This window comes from Euphorbia lathyris, chromosome 9, assembly GCF_963576675.1.
Source record: "Euphorbia lathyris chromosome 9, ddEupLath1.1, whole genome shotgun sequence".
In the NCBI taxonomy this organism is placed as follows: domain Eukaryota; kingdom Viridiplantae; phylum Streptophyta; class Magnoliopsida; order Malpighiales; family Euphorbiaceae; genus Euphorbia; species Euphorbia lathyris.
In genome coordinates this window covers 10,005,724-10,011,592 of record NC_088918.1, presented here as the reverse complement: position 1 = coordinate 10,011,592, position 5,869 = coordinate 10,005,724, and positions in this window count along the sequence as shown.

The window sequence follows — 5,869 nt, the reverse complement described above, 5'->3', positions numbered from 1 at the left end:
CTAATTCGGATAGGCACAGAAGGCACTTGGCTGATTCTGGAGCTTGCAGTAGATGCAGAGGCCATGTTGAGACTTTGTGCCATGCTCTTAGAGATTGCTCTAATAGTAAAGAGGTTTGGAGGAAAATTCTCCCACACCATATTTTCTCTTCCTTCATGGCACATTCTGAGGTCGACTGGTTCTCTGATGGTGTTAGAGGAAAGTTGCTTCCATACATGGAGCATGGTGACATTTTCTTTGCTATTATCTGTCACCAAGTTTGGAAATGGAGAAACGAGGAGATTTTTGGAGATAAAACTGTTTTTATGACAAACTTAGCTGATTTCTTCTCGAAAAAACTTTTCTCTATTATCGAGAGTTTCAAAGGAGAGTCCCTTGCCAGAGCCTCTCAGTGTTGTGATGTCCATCTCGTGGGATGGAGCAGGCCAAGAGAGGGGGTTGTGAAGCTGAATACTGATGGTTCCTGCCTCAGTAACGGTAAGATTGCGGCTGGAGGTGTGCTTAGAGATGTAGGGGGCGTCTGGCTTTCTGGGTTCTCCCAGAATTTAGGGTTGGGTTCTTCCTTTTCTGCGGAGCTCTGGGCTATTCTTACTGGAATCAATCTTGCTAAAAGGCTGGGTGTTAAGAGGCTCTCTGTGGAGTCTGATAATTTGGAAGCAATCAAAATGATTTCTGAGAATCATTCTATGGGTCTTAACAGTCGCAACCTCATCAAAGCTATTATAAGGCTTTGCTCCTCCTTTGAGTTCGTAGAGTTCAGACACATTTTTAGAGAGCAGAATCGTGTTGCTGATCGCTTGGCGGCGGCGGGCCATGAAGGGACGTTAGGCGTTACTACCCTTCCTGTTTCCCCTAGTTTCATCTCTCATCTTCTCTTAGAAGATAGGATTGGGGTTAGCTTCCCTAGGCTAATTCCTGGGTAGTTTGTTGTTATTCATTTTTCTTTTCCTTTTCTACCAAAAAAAAAAAAAAAAATAACAAACAAACTCCAAAATAAAAAATAAAATCAATTACACCATTTTCTCTATTTCTTATTTTTCTTCTACTTTTTCTCTCTTCTCTTTATTAATTTCTCTATATATAATCAATTCAACATAGGAGCAATGGATGTATGTGATCGGGTATACCAAAAACTCAACTTCCAGAGCTGAAACATTATGGGCCGCCGATTTTAGACGAAGAGGAAGTTGAGTTTTCGGTATGCCCGAACACATACATCCATTGCTCTTATGTTGAATTGATTCTAGAGAGAAATTTTAATAAAGAGAAGAGAAAGAAAGTAGAAGAAAAATAAGAAATTAAAGAGAAATAGAGAAGATGGTGTAATTGATTTTTATTTTTTATTTTGGGGTTTGTTTATGATAATTAGATAATAAGGGGGGTTAATTTATAAAATAAATAAATGTAAAGATAAAATTAACTCTTTTTCCTTTGACTTTTGATTTTTTTTTAACACCGTTAGTTAATTTGACTTGTGTTTGCTAACAGAATGAACCTCAAGGTACCATTTTGTAAATTTTTAAACCACAAGAGTGCCCATCGAAAACAGATGTAACCATAAGGTAACTATAAGGTTTATTTTTATACTTTTCCCTATTAACAAATAATGAGTTTTCTCATTAATAGAAGATGTACAATTTCATGTCTTATTGGATAGTCAATAGGTTGGAGGTTGCACGGGTAGCTAGAACATGAAATTGTATGTGAAAAAACTCATATAAGGCTTGAAATCGCATTGTCGGATGAACATTAGGGTTTAAATTATATTGTTTTGTATGTGGAACCTAAATCCGCTCTTTCTCGATAACTATAGATTAACTTATATATGTAACGACTCAGTTCAGATCGGGTGGCGCTGGGATAGAAGGTCTGAGCAAGGAACGACTCTAAAATATGACGATGGAGGTAGAAATGAATTGAATCCTACATTGGAAATGGAGATAGAATAACTGTATCTTATTAGTAAGGTGAGAATCCAATATATTCAAATGTGTTTTAAAGTCGTGAACCCCAAAGTTTTACATAATATTGAATTGGGATGTTATATTATATCTCGATCAATTATCCATGAAGATTTATAAGATTTATAGTGATCTCTCGTGATTAATGAAAGTTAAATTGATATTTTTATATAAAAAAGTTTAAAACTCTTAATACATTTCCCTATTGTCCTCCTATCCTATCGTTCTTTAAATTAAATGCAATTACAATGTGACATTTGGGATTCACTATTCATTATAAAATTTATTTTTGTTGATATAAATTAATATGTTAGATTTTCTCCTATACTTATTTTGCTTCGCGGAATAATATTGTAGACAGTTGGAATTTCAGATGTTATATTCCTTTTTCTGCTTCATTTACAGTATACTACTATATATTATCACAAAGTGAGGGACAATAAGACATTTTTTTTTTTCCCTTATAATTATAGCTCCAAAATAGTTGCATTTAATTAAACATTAATTAACATCTATGGGCTGTTGTAACTTTGAGGAAATGGGTAAAGTTCAAAAGAAATAAATGTATGTTATTTAACGTATTTGTTAAATTGATACCTTGGAAAAATTTGTCCAAAAGGTAGCTCACTTTTTCGTTTTATTAGGAAGATGATAGAGGTTTTTGATTTTACTAAAAGGATCTTAAAATTAAAATGAACATGAGGATCTCAAAATTAGAAAATTCAAAGACTTTATAATATTTTAAGCAACTTTAATTTTAAGATTATTTAGGTGTTATTTGATAAGGAAAAGGAAAATGAATGTTTTAGAGAGAAAAAGCTTCTGATACGGATTAATGGTGAAAGGACTGATTTTGATCTTAAATCAATAAAAAGGTTCTTTACTAGTTTGAACTAGAAGGAGTGTATCCTAACTAAAAGGTGTAATTTAAACCTTGCTTTCCAAGAGAAGTTTGTATTCAATTAATGAAAAAATGCTCATGTTTTAAATATTTTCCTTAAAATAAAGATAAAAGCCCATAAGGCCCTCATTAGAGTTACATCTCATAACTAATTGAGTAGGGGTAAGGTGGGATATGGAGGATAAATGGTAAAGCAGTAAATAATTGGTTAATGATAACATAGTGGAAAACTAGTAATTGTAATGAAATAGTGTTTTGGCAGATTGATCTCCTTGGTGAGGAAGTAATCTCACATGGCGTTGGTGTGACTGACAACTCCAACAACTCGAACGGTTGAAAGGGGCGATCTTCGGTGGCTTCTCCAAACAGGTATACGACATGTGAGGATAGCCACATTTCATGCAAATCTTCATAAAACTTCCAGAGACTCAGAGAGTCGTCCACACACTGTGTTGCCCTCTCAGACACCGCGTGGGCCAATCTCTATGCTCGGTTCATCCAACACCTTGCTTACACGGCGTGTGGCTGATGTTACATGGCGTGTGACCTTGTCTTGGATCCTTGAAGGAGATGTTTGCATTAAACAAATTTAGTTTTATGATTATTAAGGGAGAGCGAATTTAATCTTTGTATATAAAACAATGAAATTTCAAGCTTAACGTTTACAAGAAGGTTCACTTTCAAGTCTTATTAACAAAAAAAATGAGTATTTCACTAACAAAAGATGTACAAATTCATGCCTTATTGGATGGTCAATTAGCCGGTGGTTGCTTGGGTGGCCAGAAAATGAAATTGTACGTGAAAAAAATCCATATAAGGCTTGAAATTGCATTGTCTCACAAACATTAGGATTTAATTGTACTATTTTGTATGTGGAAGCTAAATCTGCTCTTCCTCAATAACTATAGATTAACTTATCTGTAGGGACTCGGTCCAGAGTGAGAGGCGTTGGGGTAGAAGGTCTGAGCAAGGGATGACTCTAAGGGATGGAGATGTGATAGGAATGAACTAAATCTCACATCGGAAATGGAGAGAGAGATTGTAGCTTATTACTAAGGTAAGAATCCAATACATGCAAATGCATTTTAAAACCGTAAAGTCCAAGGTGTTGGATTTGGATCAAATCAAACAATATCTATATAGTATTGGACCACAATGTTACATTATCCCACGATCAATTATCCATGTTAATAGTTTTGTTAATGGTTTCAGTTTACAGTTAAAAATGCTTGATTTATAAATTCTAAACCCGTGTGGTGAAGTTCTTAGCCTGTTGGTTGAGAGCTTACCTATGACTGTGGGGTGGGTTGTGGATTTTCATGATGATTTTTCACAAGCAAAATAAAAGATTATGTTATAAAATAGATCATGATTCATTATGGTGATCTATTATGATTTATGAGTGTTAAATTAATAATTTATAAGTAAACTGAATCTCACATTGGATATAGAAAGAGAGTGATTGTGGCTTATTAGTAAGATGAGAATCCAATACCATGCAAACACGTTTTAAAGCTGTGAGATCCAATGTGTTAAATTTGGGTCAAATCAGACAATATTTATATAATATTGGACCAGAATGTTACACTATCCTTCGATTAATTATCCATGTTAATGATTTGAATTTACAGTTAAAAATGCTTGATTTATAAATTCTAAACCCGTCCTAAAAATAACTAATATCATTTTTTTCAATTCAAAATCAACCTATCAGACATGGATCTAGACTTGGACGAATAAAAGATTATGTTATACTCTGGAGAATTTTTTTTTGTTCCACAATACATGATATTTTGCTTCAATCTATGCAAATTAATTTACTTTTACCAAATATATCCCTATTTAAATTGACGTTTTGCTTTGGGAATAGATAAAATTACTAGGGGACGCAATTAATACAAGGGTAATACAGTCTTTTACTTAAAATTAATTACATTTTTTTTGTTACAATGAAAGTAGAAAACAAAAGAAAATGCTACACTAAATAGCAATCAACCGAGGGAAGCACGTTCCCCGAATAATCATCCTGGAGAATGACTTTGATACCAATTGGAGCCTCATTGAGGAATGTTAGGCCGCTGGGGAAGCTGAAGGCAATTGATGCATTTGTTAATTAGTGTATATTAACTTTAAAAGATATGTATTGTGAAATAGATAGAGTAAATACTATCAAAGATAGATTCATGATTCACTAATTAGGAGACTTGTTGTAATTTATTGTGATTTATGGATACTAAATTGATAAATTTTAGGTGTTTTCCCCAATCAAAACTCGGTATATTTTTTATAAAATTTTCATCATTTTCCGGCGAGTGGACCCTTAAACCTCCCTAGCTCATATGGATCCGTCTCTAAATACAAGGCAAAAAACATCATTAAATTCCTGATTTTTTATTTAGATATATGATAACTCGGCGAATAATCTTCGTTGTAATTACCTGCAAAACAAAACCGGAGACAGGATCTCCGGGAAAACTCTCCGACGATCAAGTCAGTTTTTGAGGAAATTTAGTAGATTGATGAACACATTAGGTTTAAAAAAGTGACGTTACCCCTCTTCTAGGCTTCCCTATTTCTTTTATAGGCATCTCTAGGTAACCGCCTTCGGCGGTTACTCCTCCTATCCCACGTCTCCAACGTGGCCATGTGTGTGGTCCCTTATAACTGTTTCCCTGAGTGGGCAGTTAGTGTTTTTCCGGGCGGGCGGTTAGCCTTTTCCTTTATCAGGAGCCCGTTTAACTTGAGGTGTGGGCTTAAGTCATCTTAGATTGGGCCCGTGCTTTAGATTCGGCCCGGTCCAGTTAGCTTCGCGCATCATCAGATGCCTCCCCCTTGGTTTGATAAGAGCCCTTTAGGGTCTTTTCATACGTTTATGCAACTCCTCACATTCGTCTGGGTATTGAAATTCGGGGGGTTTTAACCAGTGGATTTTCGTTTTCTGTCATTTCCTCTCCAGCATCAACCCTCTCTTCTTCGTTCTTCCCCTGCGTTCTTTCTCACATGTAAG